Source organism: Nomascus leucogenys, chromosome 21, assembly GCF_006542625.1.
Source record: "Nomascus leucogenys isolate Asia chromosome 21, Asia_NLE_v1, whole genome shotgun sequence".
Classification (NCBI taxonomy): Eukaryota; Metazoa; Chordata; class Mammalia; order Primates; family Hylobatidae; genus Nomascus; species Nomascus leucogenys.
Genome location: NC_044401.1, coordinates 2,765,164 through 2,789,488, shown reverse-complemented (window position 1 = coordinate 2,789,488; position 24,325 = coordinate 2,765,164). Strand labels below are relative to the sequence as shown.

Below are 24,325 nucleotides of genomic sequence, written 5' to 3'. Positions count from 1 at the left end.
ATATGAAATCAAACTTGAGGGTCCAGATGGGCTGCCGCCCCCTCCGCCTTTTGCTGGAAAGACATGCTATTTACCAGCCTCAGAAAGGGGGACTGAGGAATGAAACTTTCAGATGATGAGTCACAGAAGAAAATGATTGATGAGTGATGAATGAACTAGTGTTTTTTTTCATGCAAGAATCAGCAGAGAGTTTCTGCCCGATGGACAGTGATCACCAACGCGTAGTGTAGCCACAGTCAGACTGTGACAAGGAGCAAGATGGACACATTTCCCAGGTGCTACACAGAGTAGACAGCACAAGTCACAGCTTGTCACTCACTCATTCACACATACATGGAGGCATTTCCAAGAGGGTCACTTTTATTCTGGGTGATTCCATAGCAGCAGTTGTTCCATATCATATATGCATCATAAAAAAGAGTATCACATGAAGCCAAATATAAAATTTGAGTTTGGTGACATAGGCATCTGTCAGGATCTTCGAATCCCAGAGTTTTTATGACCGCAGTATCCCGCCAAGTGCTTCTTAGAGCACTGTTTTGGAGGTGAGCATTGCAGAAACTTGTCTGCCTCTCCAGAGCCCTGTGGAGCTGGAAGGGATGAGGAAGGCAAGGGATTTTGGAGGCTCCACTGCCACTTCCACAACATCAAGCCATGACCCAGAAAGATACCTCCTATTGCTATGCTGCAAAGCTACAATATGCTCCCAATTTAGGGAGATGGAATGTGGTTCTCCATCATTCTGGAGGACTCTCAGGGATGTCTTGGCATTAGTCTCTGATTATTCCTTGTAACTCAAGTGTTTCACTTTTCTGAAGAACAAACAAAGAGACAGCTTGGTTTATTTTATAGCTATTGCTGTAAACCAAGGAAATCACTTTTAATTCCATTTCAATTACAGAAAGAAAATTTTGATGATATCCATAAGGTGACATTTTCTTCATCATTTGAAAGATAAGAATTTGAGGTTGAGCAGGGCACTTTCTTCAATGAAACACATAGTGGTGATTTGCAGGCATTGGCTGTAACCTTGACCCATACATTCTCGTGATTGGGCGGAACAGATTTTTTATAACAGAACAGATTCCAGCTCTATCTTGTTTGCTCTAATTCTTTGGAATCACCACCTTTGTATGTACCTGAGCATCCAGATGAGAAGAGCCTTTGTTATATTTCAATAGAGTGAGGTTCATGACAAGCAATATCAGAGCTGTTCTACCTCCTTCTTTCAAATGAATTTCTGCAAATAAAGTCCTCTAGACAGAGAATTAAGGTTGGCACAATGTTAAGGGAGAAAAACCTCCCTCCCTCTGATCGTCCCCAGACCAATTCTTACGTAGGCAGCATTGATGTCTCTCCTGCTCTGACTCTGCATTGCCCCACCTCTTGTCACCTTTAGGGGATGTGATTAGGTATGAGATGCAAACTTTGCACTTACCTCTGAGCTAATGTGTACTACAAACAAGGTTGGTGGGAGGGGGCATAGCTGCTGAATCTCTAGAAAGGATTACGAGAACCTGCACTGAGAATCTATCCCAGTGGAATAAGGAGAAGAGAGAAGGAAGTGCAGAAGTGAGCAATAGGATTTCCTGGCTGAGGCTGTGGCAGGCTTTGTCTCCCTCTCTTAGAGACTTCAGTTATCAGTGGGTCAATGGCATGCTGGCACATAGTGTGTCTTTTTTTTTATTGACTCCAGTGAAGAAATAAATTTCCTACCACTGGATAGATGATAGATAGATAGATAAGATAGGGATATCTTTTAGGTTGAATCAGAAGATCTCTGTTATTTGGCTTGATTTGATTATGGTTTATACAAATTTCAGTTTTCTAGATTAAAATTTTCCTTAAATGGGCCATTGGATTTCTGGCCTGCCAGATTTAAAAATTCCAAATACACTGTCTTATCCTTACATGCAGAAACCTGCAGCAGTGGACTAGAATGTCAGTAAGACTCCATTGCAAAGATGGGAAGATGCCTCCTAATTCAGGGCATATAGAATCAAATGTAAAGCTGGTGTAAAGTCAACATACCGCTTAAAGAGAACTGGTCTCTTCTCCGCTATTTCAGGTCCTACTAATTTCATTGAGACACTGGGTCATATTATGGTAACTTCTTCATTGGAAGAAATTCAAAGGCTTAGCAAAAGAAAGTTGTAACTCCCTCGTAAATATTAAAACCTAATTCAATTTAATTTTAAACATTTTCTAATTGGATACTGTGTGCTTAGCCCTGCACTGGACATTGAATAGGGTTTTAAAAATTTTGTTTTCTACTTCAGTGCATATATGTTTCCTATTAAAAATTAAATGATAGCAAAATTCAGTAAATAGTTCTTAATTAGATCATTTTGTAGGACATGTTGGTGGGTTTTTTTTTTTTTTCTATAGTGAGCGTGCAATCCCCTGTGAAGGGCAATAGAAATAACACGGGGTAACAGGCAGGCTTCAGGGTCAAGTTTACTGTGATCATATTAGAGAAGGTGACTAGAAAGTACTCTGATCACACCAGACACATCCCAAAATTGAAGAATTAGCTGCAGTGAAGAAAGATCTAAAATTAAGTGCTTCCCCAGGTGGGTAGTAAGCATTCATGGAAGATGCAGTAATAGACAACAGGTGGGAGCCAAGACAAGCAAATCACCTGAGAGAGATCCTGTGATTACAGACATACCAGTGGGACGGTGGAACAAAATGGCGGAGGTTTTAGAATAAAGCAAAATGCAGAATAGCTAATAAGCAGTATTGGGAAAATCTGAAGGCTAGAGACAGCACCTCAGCTGTAGGGCTGGTTTATAAGATCTCTGGGGAATACAGAAGAAAAAAAAAAAAAAAAAAACTAAGGTTTCAACCATAAGAAATTAGGCACTACAGGTATTCAAAACAGGGCGTAAGATTTTGGAAAACAAGACAGGGACTTAGTAATTAACTTTGGGGTCCGAAGGCAGGAGGTGGTCTCAGGAATAAGACAGTCTAATCTAGTGATCAAAGAGCAAAATATTAGAGCCAGGCATGCAGAAATAGTAACTAATATTTATGCACCAGACTGCATAGTTTTGAAGTACTTTTACATTGTATGGGTTCCCAGGTAATCTATTAAATAAATTCACCTACTATGTGCCAGGAACTACGGCAGAAAAGAATAATCCACAGATGAAAAAGACATAGCCCCAACACTTAGAGGAGAATGGTCAAATGGGAAAGACTGATAGGCAAACAGACAGAACAGAATGCCATAATTCCTGAACGTCACATATAGACCAGTAAGAAAAGGGAGGCCATCCTGCTCTCTTTCATTTTCCTTCGTCTTTATTACTGACTGAAAAGCTCAGAAATGACAGCCTTGGAGCTGATGATAATGACTTAGAATCATTTCACATACTAAAATCCGAGAATTTAAATTTCCATACAAGTGAACGTTTAACTTCTGTCCCACAGAGCTGTGCTTAGAGCAGGGGATTATTTTAAAATTCCATAGAATAGGCCCTGCCATGCAGAGCACCAGAGGACTTGGAGGTGGATGGGCTCTAATGAACCGCGATGTGACTTGGGTAATGTGGAGCTCTGAAGAAAGACCTCATACAAATTTTGGGTGATTAACTAAATTTTTAAAAAAGATGGAACCTTCTGCTTCAGTGAATGTGGGAATATTAAGACAACGAAGACATGGGGGTTCAGGCGAAGGGATATCCTAAGATGCTGGGAACTTTGAATATTTTGAACCCAGTCCCCCTCCTCCCCCAGCCCTTCACCCAAACGTTCTGTTGCTAAGACAACAGGATGCTAGCAGGCATATGCATGTGTCTGCTTCCTGCATGCCGTTGCCTAGCAACAGGACTCAGCAGAGCCTGGGCTCTCGCTCTTTACACCTACCCTGCTCCATCCATTGCCTTGACTTGCCAGTTGCTTTCCCCACCCCCAAGGCAAAGAAACAAGAAGCAGGAGAGTGCAAGAGGCTCGGGATCTGATCTTGTCAACAGCAGGAGAAAACCCTAGCCTGGCTTCACTCAGGTTAACCCCTACACTATGAAGTTATAAAATGTAAACTGACCAGTACAGCTGACTGGAAATGAAATGATGATTTGACATTCTTAATATTTGAAATCCAGTTATGGAGTCCTACCCTGTAATCACCAAAGGGATATGATGATAAGGAAAATACTGAACTACTGAGGCAAGATTAATAGAAATATTTTACCCTAGGAATGAGATCACAGGAAATGGGATATTTGGGGGATAAAAGGAAGAAAGGGAAGGGGAGAAAAGAAATTAAGGAGAAAGTAATAAAGAATAGAAAAGAGCAGGAAAGAAAGGAAAGGCTTTTAACTCACAATAAATAATATCCGTTTGGAAACTGACAGTGTGCAAACTGGAAAAATCTGCAATGTTATGTAGACTAGGATCTGATGTCTAAAGTGATAACAATAGCGATTATTGAGGTTCTTTTAAATACGGGACATTACATTAAGGGCTTTACATAGATTATTCCCATCTTCACCATAACCCTGCATGATAAAGCTTAGGAAAGTAATTTTACAGCTTAGACTCAGAACAGTTAAGTGACTTGAGCAAGGCCACACAGCTAGTAATTGTGGCAAAGCTAACAAAAATAGGTAGCATTCAAACCAAAATTAGTTTGACTCAAAACCCACTCACTTTCTTAACATGTATTATGAGAAGTATCTGAGAAAATATGTGTAAAGCTTGTGAAGTCATACAAATTTGGGGACCTTTTAAAGAAGCTATAAATATACCTTACATAACATTAAACAAATGTTTTTTTCTTCAAAGCTTTAATGCAATAATTTATAAAAGAAAATCATCTTGCCAAGTGGGAAAGTAAAAGCTGGTCCTTTAACAAAGTGTTCAGTAAAAAAGTTGAGTCCTTTTGCAGAAGCTGTAGAAAGAAACTCCAGAGTTACTCCCATTGAAAAGAAAGTTCAAATTTTGGAGATGTTTATGAAATTATAGGAAATTGGTTATAGCAACAGATGTATACAGAAAAGCAATTGCTCCAGGAAATCAAATATAAGAAAAACATAAGGTTCCTCTCAAACCTTGGTGGCTTCTAATACGGAACTCCTTCCTGGCAGCAGCACAAAGCCCCTGGCCAGTGAACATGTGGCGAAGTGCTGACAGCAGGGATGGATACATACATATTCAGTGCCCCTTTCTCAGACCCTCAGACCTCCATGCCTACAGAAGACATATGGCATGCCAGTCTCATCATTCAAAAAGATGTGCCTAAGCTTGCCTGACTTAGGCTTAAACCAGTAATTTTACCAGCTACATTTATTCCTTATTCTAAAGGGTGAGTTCAGGCATACTTAGAAAATCCTTTTGTCATATTCATTAATTCCCAAGGTAATGGGCCCCTCTAAATATTAATAGAGATCAGGCAGACCCTACCTGACTATTAGAGTTAAGATTCTGGTGTCCAGAGTGCACAAACTCAGGTTAACAGGCTAATGGCTTCACCCCTTCTCAAATTTAAAGTATTGTTATCATTATATCATATTACATATGACAGCTATTCTCCAGAAATAACTTGTCTTTGCTTAAGGATCAGGACCAAATACTTTCCTGTGAAGAGCATAAACCAGAGTAGAAACATAAAGCGGGCATTCCAGCTTTTCTACACAAAGCTATATGAAGTAACTATGTTGCAGAGCTCTAAATAATATGACATAATTCATACAGTAATGCCCACAATGTGTAAAAACGCAATGGGCAAAGACTATTGCCCCACAATATCTATTCCATCTTTCTTGTATGGTCACAGAATTTTTAGCTAGGCACATGGCCACTCACTCTAAAGTCTGGCCAATAAGATTTATGTGCAATTGCCACGTGGCAGTTTCTCTAACTCTTTAAGAAACAGCCATCGTACAAATGTTGCCCCTCTTCTTTTGTTCCTTTCTTTTCCCCACCTACTGCAATGTAGAAGATGTCATCTTGGATTAAAAGGGAGAGAGAGAGCCACAACTTGGATTGACAGAGTATGGAGCCTGAAGGAGCCCAGGTCCCTGAGACACAGTGGAACAAAGCCACTATACTACCTCAGGACTCTGTACAGCCCAGCTTTATATAGAGAAGTAAACGTCTATCTTTTTAAAGCCCCTATTTGTTGAATTGTATTGTTACTTACAGCCATATCCAATCTTAAGGAATATACAAAGATTATGCCATGGCTTTTGTAGCCTAATTAGCTATCTAGGCAAGTAAAATAATTTGAATCATGTATTAGTCGGTTCTTGCACTGCTATGAAGAAATACCTGAGATGGGCAATTTATAAAGAAAAGAGGTTTAATTAGCTCGCAGTTCTGCGGGCTGTAAAGGAAGGATGGAGCATCCCTTGGGCTTCTAGGGAAGTCTCAGGAAACTTACACTCATGGCAGAAGGCGAAGGGAAAGCTGGCACTTCAAACGGCCAGGAGCAGGAGGAAGAGAGAGGTTGGGAGGTGCTACACACTTTTAAACAACAAGATCTCATGAGAACTCTATTATGAGAACAGCACTGGGGGATGGTGCTAAACCATTAGAAATCGCCCCCATGATTCAATCACCTCCCACCAGGCCCCACCTTCAGCATTGGGAATTTTATTTCAACATGAGCTTTGGGTGGGGACACAGATCCAAACCAAATCAAATGATCTATAGCAGAAAAGAAATCCTGAATAGAAATGAGGCTCTGAATTGTCTCAAGACAAGACTCTCTCATTTTTAACTGGCAATCTAAAGAACTCCTCTCATTTTCCTTAAGGATGTAATTTTTTTCATAGTATACAGAATAAGATGTTCTCTTCAAAAAAAAAAAGAATATATTTTATCCACAGGCAAAAACCTGTCTTTTAACATTTACTTGCTTCTCCCTAGATGAGAGAGCCCCATCAGATCCTCCTGAGCATACGCCCAAAATGCACACCCAAAAGGTGTTGTTTCCAAGAAGTGACACCCAAGAGGCATTGTCACCGCAGCCCTTGTACTGATAAGGCAAACCTAGGGGCCACTGGTGAAACTCATATAATAAAATGGATGAATATAATATGTGACTTAATATCTTTTCAATGTTTAAAAGAAATGTGTATACTGAAAATTCGTATGACCCACACCACTACTGTCTGATAGAAACGTAACGCCAGCCACAAATGCAAGCCATAGATGCCTAAGTTTTCTAGTGACCACACTTTTAAAAATCAAAAAGAAACAACTAAATTTTAATAATATACCTTATTTAACCCAATATATCAAAAATATTATACATGTTACATACTAATATAATCCATATAAAATACCAATGTGCTTGAAATTTTCTTTTTTCGTACAAAGCCTTCAAAACCCAGTATATATTTTACACTTACAGTACATTTCAATTTAAGCTAGCCACACTTCAGATAGATGTTCAGCAACCACTGTGGCTCGTGGCTACCATACTGAACAGTACAGATCTGGAGTATGCCATTTATTGTTTAGCAGAATAACATCTTTGAAAGCTTTCAGCCTCTAAGGTTTCTCAAGCCCAACCAAGGCTCCTGCCTTCTTGTCACAATTGTATCTAATGATAAAAAATGAAGGTGACTGTTTGTAAATAGCTACCAAAATGGTTATGCCATTATCACAACTCACAATCATTCAGATCTCGCTGATAATGAGGTTCCTCTCTTGTGCTAACTTTATGTCTATTGCTGCATTTAGCCCTATTCTGGTTCTGTCTTCCACAGAGAAGAGGCACAGTGACCCATAATCCCCACATAATTACCTTCCATGTTAGGAAGCACAGAACTCCAGGGACATTCTCAGTTTACTAAGGTGCAAAGGCGGTAGGGATTTAGAAGAGACAAATCTAAATCTCAAGGCACTCAGACTCAGTTCCCCTCTGCCAGCTGACTCATGACTCCTTCCATTTTCCAGCATAGTTCAAAGGTCACAGACACTGTGAAAGCTTTCCTTTAACCACAATGCTATAGTGAATACAACCTCTGACTCTGGGGTCTACTTCTACTTCAGATCTTTTAAAAGAAGAATTTGAAGAAAAAGGAATGCAAGGAGAAGCTGAAGAGGAGGTGGAAGGAAAAGAAGAAGCAGCAGAAGAGGGAGAAGAGGAAGAAATGTCTATGTCTATAGAAGGGAGAGTCACACGATTTGAAGGCTGACATTTGGAATGTAAACCTGACGAAAATGTCTACCTCACTTACCTGCCTGGTTGGAAATTCAAGTATCAGTGATACACTTTTTTTTTTTTGAGATAAACTAAGAGTCCATGCATACCTAGTTAAGATGCAAATAAACCTAGGAAGTGAAATACCAAACCTTCAATTCTTACTACATTTTCATTTATCAAACACAAGCAAATTGGTCAACTCAGCAGGCCCCAGAAAGACAGACACAGGTGTGGACAGGCAGGATGGGAAAGATATGGGAAAGATATGGGAAACAGAAGCCTCAGGCCACCTATGCATTAGTGTGATGACCTTGGAGACCTAGAGGAAGGGTCACCTGAAGCAAAGAGGATGCTGACAAGACGACAGAGATTGACAAACCTCAACTCTTCCCACTGTCCAGAGCAAGCCCTGCCCAGCATCTCCACTGTTTACTATGACTTTGTGAGTTTGGGTTATCTGTATTTACTTGTTCAAGATATAAAGAATGTGACATATCCCCAGCACTTCAATTCTTACATTTTATTAGGATCAGCTTGTCCTCTTTGGGCCCAGTAAGCTTCTGGCCTTCCAGTTTATTTGACCCAATCATAACGCAATAAGCCACTAGTTCTTTGGACTTTTAAAATTCAACTGGACAGTCCATTGAAAGCTTATGCTTCACAACAAAGCCCAGAAATTTATGAGTACCAGAAAAGGTGCAACAGTTAAAAATTTTTTAAAATAAATGAATGTTGGCCGGGCGCGGTGGCTCACGCCTGTAATCCCAGCACTTTGGGAGGCTGAGGTGGGCGGATCACAAGGTCAGGAGATCCAGACCATCCTAGCTAACGCGGTGAAACCCCATCTCTACTAAAAATACAAAAAATTAGCCAGGCATGGTGGCGGGCGCCTGTAGTCCCAGCTACTCAGGAGGCTGAGGCAGCAGAATGGCGTAAACCCGGGAGGCGGAGCTGGCAGTGAGCCAAGATTGTGCCACTGCACTCTAGCCTGGGTGACAGAATGAGACTCCATCTCAACATAATAAATAAATAAATAAATAAATAAATAAATGTTTATCACTTTCATTATCAACTTGAATTCTGGCTCTTCCCTCTTTCTTCCTTTTCTATTTTCCTTATCCTTATCCTCATTCTTTGTTTTCTGACAGGGATGCATAATTGTCTAGAGGTTCATGACTGAATGGCATTGTTTCTCTAAGAAGGCGGGGTTAGGAGAGACACGCATGAACCTGTGATAAAGGAAGGGCAGAAACCCCTGTCCAGCTACATTTCCAGAACCAAGCTCATAAGCTCATAAGAGGCTATTTATTCAGTCATTCAATGGCAATAATTGAGTTGCTATTACGTGCCCAATCTTGTGCTCAAAGAATAGCAGTAATAGACATAAGAATACATATCTGTGTTGAGTGCCATCATGGAGATGCCCCAAGGTAGAGAAGGGGAACAGAGGAAGATGTTGGTTCTGGAAATGTAGCTGGCCAGGGGTTTGTGTCCTTTCACAGATCCTGGGGCCTCTCTCCCAACACTGTCTTCTTGAAGAAACAATGCTTATCAGCCATGAACCTATACATCATTGTGCTTCCCTGTCAGAAGGCAAAAAAAATGAGGATAAGGAAAGTAGAAGAGGAAGAAAGGGGGAAGAACCAGAATTCAAGCTTATTTTACATCCCCTTTTCTCGTTATTCTCAAACAGTGAACATCCTAGAGGTAAAACAAGACAATTTTAGATTTTTGGTGCCATATCTTTTTCACTCAAGTGTCCTTGGAAACTGAGGCTCTGGTAGTGGCCTTTGGAACAACAGAAAGATACTGTAGTAGTCTCAAATGTACTTATTAAAGGAATAGGTCCTCTGTGTGCTATGTCTGATTCTATTCTATTCTATTCTATTCTATTCTATTCTATTCTATTCTATTCTATTCTATTCTATTCAGTGATTTTCACCTTCATTTCCAACACATAGTCTTGACAAAAGTAAGAAAAGGAGGAGAAAAGGTACCAGCGCATTACAAAAACTGCATTTGAGAATCCTAATGTCCACTTCAAGGTGCAGACTCCTTGAGCAAACATGCAGTCTGTTTGCATTTAATTCTTCCACACAAGCCCTGCAAGAAAGTTAGCCAAATTGATAATCGATTCACATGATCTTTGCTCACTCATTTATTAAAACACACCAAACAGTTAATTCCCTTTTCTGTTGGGAGCTCTCACTGGTTCTACATGGCTTGAATGTTAAACAGCCACTCAGGGCTGGGAAAATAGCAGAGGCATTAGATGGTAACTGTTTCAAACTGTTCAAAACAAGTCTCAGAAATTAAGGGCCTCAATGTCCCTTCAATAAAATTACTTTGGTGAATATTTATTGAACTGATAGCTGACAGATGATAAAGAAGATCTAGCCTGTAATCCCAGTGCTTTGGAGGCTAAGTTGGGAGGATCACTTGAGCCCAGGAGTTTGAGATCAGCCTGGGCAAGATACAGAGATCCCATTTCTAAAAAAAAAAATTAAAATTAGCCAGACATGGTAGCTACTTGGGAGGCTAAGGTGGGAGGATCATTTGAGCCCAAGAGTTCAAGGTTACAGAGAGCCATGATCACACCACTGTACTCCAGCCTGGGCAACAGAGTAAGACCCTGTTTCAGAAAAAAAAAAAAAAAAAGAATGGATTGGTCAACTAAAGAACTTGAAAGATCTCAAAAAGCTCTAATTCAGTTGACCAATCCACTTCTTTCTTCCTACTACTTCTACTTGAATAAGAGAAGAAAGAAGAGTTTTTGAATACCCTTCACTTCTCCAGCTATGGTATGAGCCCATTAGACACATTGGCCAATACCTTACTAATACACTAATTCCCCACCAAATGCCTCTATCTCTAGACCAGGAGATAGATATATAGCTGATGATAGATAGACACATAGACAGATAGATAGATAGATAGATAGATAGATAGATAGATAGATAGATAGATAGAATATAGATCTATATATCGACATACATGCTATAGATATAGATATAGATATAGATCATCCTCCTCTTTAGCCTGGTCCAGAGGCTAATATTAGGGACTCTAAGTAAATTGTGGCACTGGAAGGAAGCCAACAAATTGTAAGATTCTATAGGCCAATCCTTTCTGTTCACATATGAGGACTTTGGGCTTCAGCAATTATTTGGTGGCCACGCTACAACTCTTAGCCAAATGATTCAGCTCCCAGGGTGATGCTCCAATTCCTCTTGCCCACAAACCTAGAGGCAGTGATGAAGACATACCCTAGAGCTTTTCTAAAAAGCTTAGTTTAATTTCCCTACCTCACTGTGGTACAAATGTTAAGGTTTTCCCTGACACTTAAGCTGTTTTATTTTATTATTTTATTTTTCATTCACTCATTCATTGTACAATCATTGATGGAGATCCTATTGTGTGCCATGCATTGTGGTAAGGCCGTAGAAACATCAAAAATAAATTAATACTTTTCAGTATGATGGGGAATATAAATAGGTAATAGAATTAAATTATAATTCAGTAAGTGGTAATGAAGATACTTAAGGAAAAATAAAAATGTGTAGATGTGATAACTAAACAAGAAAACACTAAAGCACCTAGTAAGTGCTGAATAAATGCAAGTTTATCTCCTCTGTGCGGTAGTTAACAAATGATAGCTTGCAAACCAACTGTCTCAGGACTTTCTGGGGAGCTTTATTTATATACTGGAGTGCAGCTCCAGAATCTTTATTTTTATTGTTCCCTAGGATGTTCTAACACACAGTAAGTTTTAGGACTCCAGTTTGATCTAAAATAGCAGAAGAAACAACTCTCTGAAGAGCTTTACAGAGGCTTCATAGAGGAGGCGATACTCAACTAAGTTTTTAAAGATAAGCAGGGATTTCAGACAAGTATTCACAAAGTTATAATGTGGAAATAAATTGTAATTTCTCTATAGTTTTCACATGGTAGAAGTAGGATATATGGGAGGTGGAGACGATTAATGGGTACCAAAAAATGATTAGAAAGATTGAATAAAAGCTAACATTTGCTAGCACAACAGGGTGACTATAGTCAATAATAACTTAATTGTATATTTTAAAATAACTTAAAGAATGTAACCGGTTTATAACTAAAAAAAAAAATGCTCAAGGGATGGATACCCCGTTCTCCATGATGTGCTTATTTCACATGGCATGTCTATACCAAAACATCTTATGTACCCCATAAATATGTACACCTACTATGTACCTACAAAAATTAAAATATATTTAACAGGAAGTTTTTAGGGAGCTATTTTAAAATATATGACCCACCCCGGAAGCATTCAAGCTGGGTTGGTTGACAAAAACCCCTGGGTCTTTTCCACTTAGTCATGTCTTTTCCATCATCTACAGTGCCTATATTGGCTTTGCCAATGAATGAATAATAAATATAATTGAGTACATGAATAAATGAATGAATACATGCTATTGATTGTTTTCTTTTGTAAAACTGAAGACAGTCTTTAAATCTACCCCTATTATTTGTGTTTAAGAAACTGAGATCAAGGGCTTTTGAAATCTCATTCTCAACTAGCTTTTCACACAGAATATGTTCAAAAAATGTTTACAGAGTGCTGACTGAATCTCTATTAAATCCCAGCTTGTTAGTTCTACCCATTGTTTCTAGATTTTTAGTCTCTTTTGTAGCTGAGTCCTGACAATTATAGAGGGACGTGTAGAGACACTGAGCTCCAAGATCTCTTCAAACTCCGAAACTGATGATGCTATGAATGGGCAGAATTTCTATGAATTCATTAAAATTAAATTGAGTCTATTGAATACACTAATGGCAGTCTACTTGTCCTCAGAAGGAAGCTTCAGAGAATAAAAGAGAAGCTGCTTTTCGTGGTACTTACTTCAGCTCAATAAACAGGTGCTGAGTGTCTCCTCTGTGCCAAGAATGCAGAGTCCAGAGTTGAGCAAAGCATGACCTTGCCCCCAAGAGTTTGCCACGTAGTACTAGTTGTTGCTTTCCTCTGCTACATATCTATACCTTTAGCCAACCAAGTGGATTGGTCAACTAAAGAACTTGAAAGATCTCAAAAAGCTCTAATTCAGTTGACAAATCCACTTCTTTCTTCCTACTTCTTCTACGTGAATAAGAGAAGAAAGAAGAGTTTTTGAATACCCTTCATGTAAGGCCATACCCTTAAATGAAAACTGTTTCCATGTTTAACTCAGATTTATCATGTGCCAAAAAAAAAAAAGGTGCATGGAATGAAACTGAGATAACAAATAAATAATGAACTTTCTCCATAAAAAAGAATAGTTTTTCAGTGCTTGCCAGACTCCTTAGTCGATCCAAGACTTATAACTCAAAGCAAAAAAGAGGGTTACTGAAATAGAGACAATTGAATGGCCCTTTCTACGGAAGTTTTAAGGGTACATGTGTAAGAAAGTGACTGGGGCATGAGGAGGAAAGGCATTAAGAGACTCAGGCTCTGCACTCCTGACACAGAAGCAGGTGGCTGCACACACGCCAGCTCCTCAATTGCTGAAGCAGTGGCTATTTAGCATCCTCCACTCTACCCCTCCAGCCCCAGGACAGCTACCTCTTGGGCACCAAAACATCACCACCAATCAGTGGCCTGACAGCCCTTGTACTTTTTCTGCAAATGAACAATAAAAAGGCTTTGATTCTTTCCTTCTGCAGGTGTCTACCTCTACCTGAGCTCCAACATGTATAAGCTAAAATGATACTATTTGTTTTTACACAAAATAAGAAATACCAAGGAAAAGTTTAAAAGAGCTACATTTTCTACTGAATAGCGAAGACAAGAATGTTTTCTTTATTAAACAAAATTAAATATTTTCCAAGCTTTTATCCTTTTCTCTTTAACCCTCTTCAAGTTCAAATCTAATTTTTTTAAAAGAACCACCAAATTGATTCTAAGAGAATAATTGCTAAGGCATGAAAATACTGCCCGTATCCTGGAAACAGGCTATGCCATGGGTCGTTTCCTAATTTTCACCCTATTAGGGTAATTTCCTACCACCGTGGGTTTTTTTCCTGTGGCAGTTCCTGCATGCTGGCATCCTGGCTCCTTCACAGCTGCTTTGTCAAAGCAGAGGGAAAAGGGACCATTAACATCTTTGTGGAAATAGATGCAACAATGCCACTGTTCTATTAGCCTGCAATAAGGTGAGGACAGGGGAAGGAAACAAAATTGTCACATGAGAGGGCTAGTCATTTTCAAGAACCTGGCTGCTGCGGCTATTTAATTTAACCTGCAATGACACCGTTTATAAATCTAGTACCCTAAAAAGAAAATAGGCAATTCACATATAAACTAAAAAACACAATATGGAAAAAATGTTCAGCCTTCCCAAGTTAAGCAACAAAATGCAAGTTTAAAAAAAAAAAAGAAAAAACATAACATCATTCTTTGCCTCTTAGCATTTTTTAAAATGATAAAATCAGATGCTCTTGAGGGTCCCATGAAATTGATATTTTTATACAATACTGATAGCAGTGTAAATTTGAAAACTAGCTCTGGAAAGCAATTTACAATAAGTACTAATGGCCATGAAAATACTCATGCTCTTAGACCCAGTAATTCCACTTACTAAAATCTATCTTAATAAAAGTATAGAAAAAACTGTATCTCCAAATATGTGCATTGCCCTTCCATTCACAATAGTGGAAAAATCAGAAACAATGTACATGTATAGATGAATGGTTGAGTAAATTATAGTTTATCGACTAAAAAGACCATTAAAAACAGCCTAGATCAGCACCTCACAAATAGTAGGTACTCAGTGATGACTGTGTTGAAATGTGTAAAAACACTTATAAAAAATTAAATGGAAAGTAAAATATAATATGCATGTATGCTTATTACTACTCTGACAATATGTATAAGGAAAAATATAGTCAATTTTCTAAATTTTCAGTAATGTATTTTTTAATATTTTCATACTGATTAAAAAATATAAAACTAAATGAATCAACCTATTTCCCTGGATGTTGGTAAGCTGGGAAACCCCTTAGACTGCAGAGTGTAAATATGTATTGCTACTCACCTCTTTCATTCAAGTCAGCCTCATGATAAAAGGAGGCCTAAAGGTCCCACAAAGAAAGGAAGAGTGCACCGGGCTTGTGAACAGATATGGAAGACAGTCAGTTCAAAAATGTTATGCTGCAGGTGACGATGATGAAGAAAAGTGGGTCTTCCCTGGCACTCTGCAGAACTTCCTAGTGAAAATTCCAGTTGCTTCAAATTCAGTGTGGAAGCTGAGACTCCAGTGTGGATGCATAGACAGCTAAGGGTGATTCCATAAGAACTGCAGAGTGAATGTCAACAAGGCCCTTCCTTGGGGGCTTTACAATTAATTCTAAAGATGAGACACCTAATCTGGAAAAGCTTCTAGGCTAGGAAATCTGGCTAGAAGACTGAATTTGATCCAGTTCTGTATACTATAAACTGTGAAGTTTCGGTAAATAATGTTACTTCTGTCTAAATCTCAGTTTCCTCATTGGGTAAAATGAGCATCCCTGCCCTGGCTACCTCACACTACTATTAATAAGGATTGAAGGAACAAGTGCACTGATGTACGAGAGTCCTGTGAACCATGATGTGCCATATCCAGGTAAAGGATGCTACACATCAAGAAAAGAGACCTCAGTTTGCCACTTTGTGGCTCATTCTAGGTTTGCCAATTGTAAGGTCTACACAATCAAAAATCAAAGAAACATCCATAAATTTCTAGCCTTTGGATAAAAACTGCAATTCTCTTCCAATACTCCTTTATTGCCCTGTGATTTTTACCTGGAAGAAAATTATATAAAACAGTAAGAATCACACACACACACACACACACACACACAAAATCTATATATAAACAGTGGTATCTACTGGCAATAGGTTCAGAAGTGCAAAGTCTCATTTTCTTCTTTCCGTCAAATCTAGAAAAACCATTAGTGCCACTACAAAACTATTCTTCATACCAATGGATATTAGGGCCCAGCTAATAGTAGCTCACGGTCAATGGGCATGAACAAGTTAAATAATGAAACCCCAGAGAAGCTACAAGAAAAGGAAATATCTGTTATGTGTGAGACATACAAAGTAACCTGTAGTCAGTAACTTTCACATAAAGCAGGCACTCTTCAAGTAGCACTCCCTAGAAGTGTATTCTTCCCAACAAAGATCAAGGCTGTCTACAAAGCTCTTACTACTTACCACCTTCTCCCAGAACGGCTGAGAAAAAAAGGACACATTCCTGGGTAATAAGAATCACACCTTTTGCAGGAAGTGCACGGAAGGAGAGGAAATCTCCATTTTGTCTATAAGTACTTACTGAAAAACTAGTAAGTACTGGAGACAAAACAGAGAAGCAAATAGACAAGGTCTCTGCCTTTTGCTCAAGCACCCTTCATTTTGATGTTGTGCAATCTACATAGCAGCAAATTAAGAACACAGAAACATAGTTTATGAAGTTTTGCAACTAAAGTCCAAATTCTGGGTGGTCATGAAATAATGAAAATTCTCTACTGTTAGAGTAAAAGTACCAACACAAAGACTTGTCCATTCTGAGGTGGGATGTAAATAGTATGGAATAAAGAAAGAATCAATAGCTATAGGACACATTCCTGTCAGCATACACTCCTTTCTTGTGATAACAAGAGTTTCCTTTGCTTAAGGATCTGCACTCCCCAATCCTAGCCTATGTATTTTGAGTGAACCTGACTCCAGCCCAAGATATCAGAGGATAGCACAAGAATTAGATTAAGCCAGTCAGCACACTCCATCCCCCTGGCCACTGTGACTGGTTCAGGGAGGCACACTAGACCCATATCAAGTCCATTAAGTCTGAGAAGACTTAATTCTAAGACATGCATTTGGTAATATTCTGGGAATATTTCTGATTTCTTTCCCTCTGGAGATGACCTAAAGTGACTCTGAGGTCTTAGATTGAAGACTTTTATTTATTTATTTATTTTTTTATTTTTTTGAGACCGTTTCAGGCATGTTGCCTAGGCTGGAGGGCAATGGCACAATATTGGCTCACTGCAACCTCTGCCTCCTGGGTTCAAGTGATTCTCCTGCCTCAGCCTCCTGAGTAGCTGGGATTACAGGTGTCCACCACCATGCTCGGCTAATTTTTTGTATTCTTAGTAGAGATGGGGCTTCACCATGTTGGCCAGGCTGGTCTCAAACTCCTGACCTCAGGTGATCCACCCACCTTGGCCTCCCGAAGTCACAGGCGTGAGCCACCACACCTGGCCAGATTTAAGTCTTTGGTCCATTTTGATTTAGTTTCTGTATATGAAGCAATAGGGGTCTAGTTTTATTCTTCTGCATATCGATTCAGTTTTCCCATTTACTGAAGAGATTGTCTTTTCCTCAGTGTATGTTCTTGGCACCTTTGTTAAAAATGAGTTCACTGTAGGTGTGTGGATTTGTTTCTGCATTCTCTATTCTAGCCCATTGGTTTATGTATCTGTTTTTATGTCAGTACCATGCTGTTTTGGTTACTGTATCTCTGTAGTATAATTTGAAGTCAGGTAATGGGGTTCCTCTAATTTTTTCTTTTGGCTTAGGATAGTTTTGGCTATTCTGGGTCTTTTGTGGTTCCATATACATTTTAAGATTTTTTTTCTATATCTGTGAAGAATGTCATTGGATTTTCATAGGGATTACATTGAATCTGTATATTACTTTGGGTATTATGGACATTTTAACAATATTTATTCTTCCAATCCATGAACATAGAATATTTTTCCATTTTTTGGTGTCCTCTTTAATTTCTTTCATTCAGTGTTTCGTAGTTTTCATTACAGAGATATTTAGCTTTTCTGGTTAGTTCCAGGTATGTAATTTTATTTGTGACTACTATAAATGGGATTACTTTTCAAATTTCTTTTTTACATAGTTCACTCTTGGCATTTAGAAATGCTACTGATTTTTGTATGTTGATACTGCATCCTGCAACTTTACTAAGTAATTTGTTTATCAATTCTAATAGTTTTCTTATGGAGTCTTTAGGTTTCTCCAAATAAGACAATATCATCTGCAAACAAAGATAATTTGACTTCTTCCTTTCCAGTTTGGATGCACTTTATTTTTTTCTTTTGTCTGATTGCTTTAGCTAGGACTTTCAGTACTATGTCGAATAACAGTGCTGATGGTGGGCATCCTTGTAATGTTCCAGGTTTTAGAGGAAAGGTTTTCACTTTTTCCCCATTCAGTATGATATTATGGTTCTATTGCATATGGCTTTTATTATGTTGAGATATGTTCCTTCTATCCCCAGTTTTTTGAAGAATTTTTTTATGAAGGGATGTCTAATTTTATCAAATGCTTTTCTAGCATCAGTTGAAACGATCATATTATTTTTATCCTTCATTCTGTTGATATGATGTATCGCATTTATTGATTTGCATAAGTTGAGCCATCCTTACATCCCTGGGAGGAATCCTCCTTGGTCATGATGACTAATCTTTCTTTTTTTTTTAATTTTATATACACATAGGGAAGGATTGTTGATGTTATTTATGCTATTTTAAAGATTGATGGTTTCTTTTTAATTTTATTATTATTATACTTTAAGTTTTAGGGTACATGTGCACAATGTGCAGGTTTGTTACATATGTATACATGGGCCATGTTGGTGTGCTGCACCCATTAACTCATCATTTAGCATTAGGTATATCTCCTAATGCTATCCCTCCCCCCTCACCCCCACCAAACAACAGTCCCCAGTGTGTGATGTTCCCCTTCCTGTGTCCATGTGTTCTCCTTGTTCAATTCCCACCTATGAGTGAGAACATGTGGTGCTTGGTTTTTTGTCCTCGTGATAGTTTGCTGAGAATGATAGTTTCCAGCTTCATCCATGTCCCTACAAAGGACATGAACTCATCATTTTTTATGGCTGCATACTATTCCATGGTGTATATGTGCCACATTTTCTTAATCCAGTCTATCATTGTTGGACATTTGGGATGGTTCCAAGTCTTTACTATTGTGGATAGTGCCTCAGTAAGCATACGTGTGCATGTGTCTTTATAGCAGCATGATTTATAATCCTTTGGGTATATAGCCAGTAATGGGATGGCTGGGTCAAATGGTATTTCTAGCTCTAGATCCCTGAGGAATCACCACACTGACTTCCACAATGGTTGAACTAGTTTACTGTCCCACCAACAGTGTAAAAGTGTTCCTATTTCTCCACATCCTCTCCAGCACCTGTTGTTTCCTGACTTTTAAATGATGGCCATTCTAACTGGTGTGAGATGGTATCTTATTGTGGTTTTGATTTGCATTTCTCTGATGGCCAGTGATGATGTGCATTTTTTCATGTGTTTTTTGGCTGCATAAATGTCTTCCTTTGAGAAGTGTCTGTTCATGTCCTTTGCCCACTTTTTGATGGGGTTGTTTTTTTCTTGTAAATTTGTTTGAGTTCATTGTAGATTCTGCATATTAGCCCTTTGTCAGATGAGTAGGTTGCAAAAATTTTCTCCCATTCTGTAGGTTACCTGTTCACCCTGATGGTAGTTTCTTTTGCTATGCAGAAGCTCTTTAGTTTAATGAGATCCCATTTGTCAATTTTGGCTTTTGTTGCCATTGCTTTTGGTGTTTTAGGCATGAAGTCCTTGCCCATGCCTATATCCTGAATGGTACTGCCTAGGTTTTCTTCTAGGGTTTTTATGGTTTTAGGTCTAACATGTAAGTCTTTAATCCATCTTGAATTAATTTTTGTATAAGGTGTAAGGAAGGGATCCAGTTTCAGCTTTCTACATATGGCTAGCCAGTTTTCCCAGCACCATTTATTAAATAGGGAATCCTTTCCCCATTTCTTGTTTTTGTCAGGTTTGTCAAAGATCAGATAGTTGTAGATATGCGGCATCATTTCTGGGGGCTCTGTTCCGTTCCATTGGTCTATATCTCTGTTTTGGTACCAGTACCATGCTGTTTTGGTTACTGTAGCCTTGTAGTATAGCTTGAAGTCAGGTAGCGTGATGCCTCCAGCTTTGTTCTTTTGGCTTAGGATTGACTTGGCAATGCGGGATCCTTTTTGGTTCCATATGAACTTTAAAGTAGTTTTTTCCAATTCTGTGAAGGAAGTCATTGGTAGCTTGATGGGGATGGCATTGAATCTATAAATTACCTTGGGCAGTATGGCCATTTTCACAATATTCATTCTTCCTACCCATGAGCATGGAATGTTCTTCCATTTGTTTGTATCATCTTTTATTTCATTGAGCAGTGGTTTGTAGTTCTCCTTGAAGAGGTCCTTCACGTCCCTTGTAAGTTGGATTCCTAGGTATTTTATTCTCTTTGAAGCAATTGTGAATGGGAGTTCACTCATGATTTGGCTCTGTTTGTCTGTTATTGGTGTACAAGAATGCTTGTGATTTTTGCCATTGATTTTGTATCCTGAGACTTTGCTGAAGTTGCTTATCAGCTTAAGGAGATTTCGGGCTGAGACAATGGGGTTTTCTAGATATACAATCATGTCATCTGCAAACAGGGACAATTTGACTTCCTCTTTTCCTAATTGCATACCCTTTATTTCCTTCTCTTGCCTGATTTCCCTGGCCAGAACTTCCAACACTATGTTGAATAGGAGTGGCGAGAGAGGGCATCCCTGTCTTGTGCCAGTTTTCAAAGGGAATGCTTCCAGTTTTTGTCCATTCAGTATGATATTGGCTATGGGTTTGTCATAGATAGCTCTTATTGTTTTGAGATACGTCCCATCAATACCTAATTTATTGAGAGTTTTTAGCATGAGGGGTTGTTGAATTCTGTCAAAGGGCTTTTCTGCATTTATTGAGATAATCATGTGGTTTTTGTCTTTGGTTCTGTTTATATGCTGGATTACGTTTATTGATTTGCATATGTTGAACCAGCCTTGCATCCCAGGGATGAAGCCCACTTGATCATGGTGGATAAGCTTTTTGATGTGCTGCTGGATTTGGTTTGCCAGTATTTTACTGAGGATTTTTGCATCAATGTTCATCAAGGATATTGGTCTAAAATTCTCTTTTTTTGTTGTGTCTCTGCCAGGCTTTGGTATCAGGATGATGCTGGCCTCATAAAATGAGTTAGGGGGGATTCCTTCTTTTTCTATTGATTGGAATAGTTTCAGAAGGAATGGTACTCATTCCTCCTTGTACCTCTGGTAGAATTCAGCTGTGAATCTATCTGGTCCTGGACTTTTTTTGGTTGGTAAGCTATTAATTATTGCCTCAATTTCAGAGCCTGTTATTGGTCTATTCAGAGATTCAACTTCTTCCTGGTTTACTCCTGGGAGGGTGTATGTGTCAAGGAAATTATCCATTTCTTCTAGATTTTCTAGTTTATTTGCGTAGAGGTGTTTATAGTATTCTCTGATGGTAGTTTGTATTTCTGTGGGATCGGTGGTGATATCCCCTTTGTCATTTTTTATTGCATCTATTTGATTCTTCTCTCTTTTCTTCTTTATTAGTCTTGCTAGCAGTCTATCAATTTTGTTGATCTTTTCAAAAAACCAATCTTTCTAATACATTGTTGAATTTGGTTTGCTAGTATTTTGTTGAGAATTTTTGCATTAATATTCATGCAGATATTGAGCTATCATTTTCTTTTGTTGATGTGTCTTTGTCTGGTTTGGTATCAGAGTAATATTAGCCTCATAGAATGAGTTTGGAAGTATCCCCTCCTCTATTTTTTGGAATAGGTTCAATTGAATTGCTATTGGTTCTTTAAATGTTTGGTAGAATTCAGCAGCAAAGCCATGAGGTCCCAGGCTTTTCTTTACTGGGAGACTTTTTATTATGGCTTCAATCTCATTATTTGTGATTGGTCTGTTCAGCTTTTGGATTTCTTCCAGGTTCAACCTTGGAAAGTTGTGTGTATCTAGGAATTTGTCCATTTCTTCTCGATTTTCCAACTTATTGTCATACAGTTGATCGTAGTAGCCACTATGAATTGGAATGTCTCCTTTTTCATTTCTGATTTTTGTTTATTTGTATCTTCTCTCTTTTTTTCTTAGTCTGGCTAAAGGTTTGTCAATTTTGTTTAACTTTTCTACAAACAAACTTTTTGTTTCATTGTCCTTTGGATTTTTTTATTTCAGTTTCATTTATTTCTGCCCTGATCTTTTTTCTTTCGTTTCCTCTACTCATTCTGAGTTTGGTTTACTCTTTCTTTTCTAGTTCTTTAAGATCATTGTTAGATTGTTCATTTGGAGTTTTTCTTCTTAAAATGTAGACACTTATAGCTATAAACTTACCTCTTAGTGCTTTTGCTGTATCCCATAGGTTTTGGTATGTTGTGTTTCCATTATCAATTGTTTCAAGAAAGTTTTTAATTTCCATCTTAATTTCTTCATTGACACACTGGTCATTCAAGAGCATATTCTTTAATTTCCATGTATTTGTATAGTTTCCAAAATTCCTCTTCTTATTAATTTCTACTTTTATTTCATTGTGGTCAGAGAAGATGCTTGATATTATTTCAGTTTTTTTAATGTTTAAAGACTTGTTTTGTGACCTAACATATGGTCTATCCTTGAGAATGATTTACATGCTGAGAAAAAGGATGTGTACTCTGCAGCTCTTGGATGAAACGTTCTGTAAATATCTATTAGATCCATGTGGTCTTTAGTGCAGTCTGATGTTTGTTGATTTTCTATCTGGGAGATCTATCTAATGCCGAAAGTGGGGTCTTGAAGTCTCCCACTATTATTGTATGTGGTCCTATCTCTCTCTTCAACTCTAATAATATTTTATACATATGGGTAATGTACTGAGTCTCACCTGAAGCCCAGCAAGTCTCAGAGACACACCCAAGGCCCTCAAACTTAGTACCTGGATATCAATGCTGGTTATTCAGGGCCCAGCACTCTTCAGTTAGCAGATGATGAATGCTGCCAGGACTGGGTCCTTTCCTTCAAGGCAGTGGGTTCCCTTCTGGCCCAGGATGTGTCTAAAAATCTCATCTGTAATCTAGGGCCTAGAATGGGGCCTCAAGACTCTACCTGGTGCCCTATCCTGCTGTGGCTGAGCTGGTATCCAAGATGCAAGACAAAGTCCTCCCCACTCTTCCCCCTTCTCTCCTGAAGCGGAAAAAATTGTGTCTCTTTTGGACCCTCAAGCTCTGCGGCCTAGGGTTAGAGGAGGGGAGACGCCAGCACTCTCTTGTCTGTCCCAGCTGATGTCTCAGTAGGTCGCATCCCCTTCCCCGCTGTCCACTGTCCACTGCCTCGGGGCCTGGTTCAGTACTAGGACTTGCCTAAGAGTTGCAGTCCTTACAGGCTAGCCTTTCACGTTTACTTGGAGACACGGTGCACTGGAGCCCTCTGTGGCAAGGTTTGCAGGCACTCAAGCTCCAACAGTCACTGAGATTTACAATTCCCCTCTGGCTAAGGCTGGTTCCAAAGCTCCCTCTGTGGGAAGGCATCGGCGGAGTTTGTTCGCGTTTTTGCTTCTGCTCTAACAGGATAGCACTGAATTTAATGCCTCACAATTGCTGTGTTCTTCCTCCCTCAGTGCTCAAAGATGTTCTCTGCACCAAGACTCTGCAATGGGGATTGCAGAGGGTGGGGGGGAGTGGTGTCCATGACGACTCCAGACTGTTCTTTCCACCTTTTCAGTGTGTCTTTCAGTGATATGAAGTTAAAAAGTTAAAATCAGGTACTGTGAATGCTCATCAGGTTTCCTGTTTTTATGAAAGTGTTTTTTCCATGTAGATAGTTGTTTACTTGGTGTCCTTGCAGGGACCGGGCTGGGGACAATTGGTGAAGCCTTCTATTCAGCCATCTTGCTCCATCCTCTCTAATTCCAAGAAGGGGTTTTTGTTTTGTTTTGTTTTAACGTGCTCTGCTTTGCTTATCAACTTTTAAGAAATATTTTTCCCTTCTCTGTCTAAAGTGCTTTTATATTTTGGAAAGCCCATATTCCTTGTGACCTCTCAAAAAAATGCTTGGCCATTAAAGCCCCGTTATGATACTTCCTATGACTGCCTAAACTCAGGTCCGTGCCTTCAAGACATGTACAATCCAGTTGTAAAGAAAAGACTCACTGGAAACAATGGAGTGAATTGGTTTTAAAGTGAGGATCCAAAGCTATAAATTCTGCTAAATGCCAAAAGAGAAGGCGTTATTGAGACTGGATATTTGGGGAGGCTTTTCCAGAGGAGACAGGAATTTACAGTGGCCT

General features: G+C 38.9%; 1 long non-coding RNA gene across 1 annotated transcript; it reads left to right on the top strand.

Moving 5' to 3' along the window:
* Positions 1–3,851: 3,851 nt before the first annotated feature.
* Positions 3,852–6,238, top strand: LOC115832082. The gene is made up of 2 exons (XR_004027547.1): positions 3,852–4,008; positions 5,942–6,238. It is a non-coding gene; the product is annotated as an uncharacterized LOC115832082 (long non-coding RNA).
* The last annotated feature ends 18,087 nt before the right edge of the window (positions 6,239–24,325 follow it).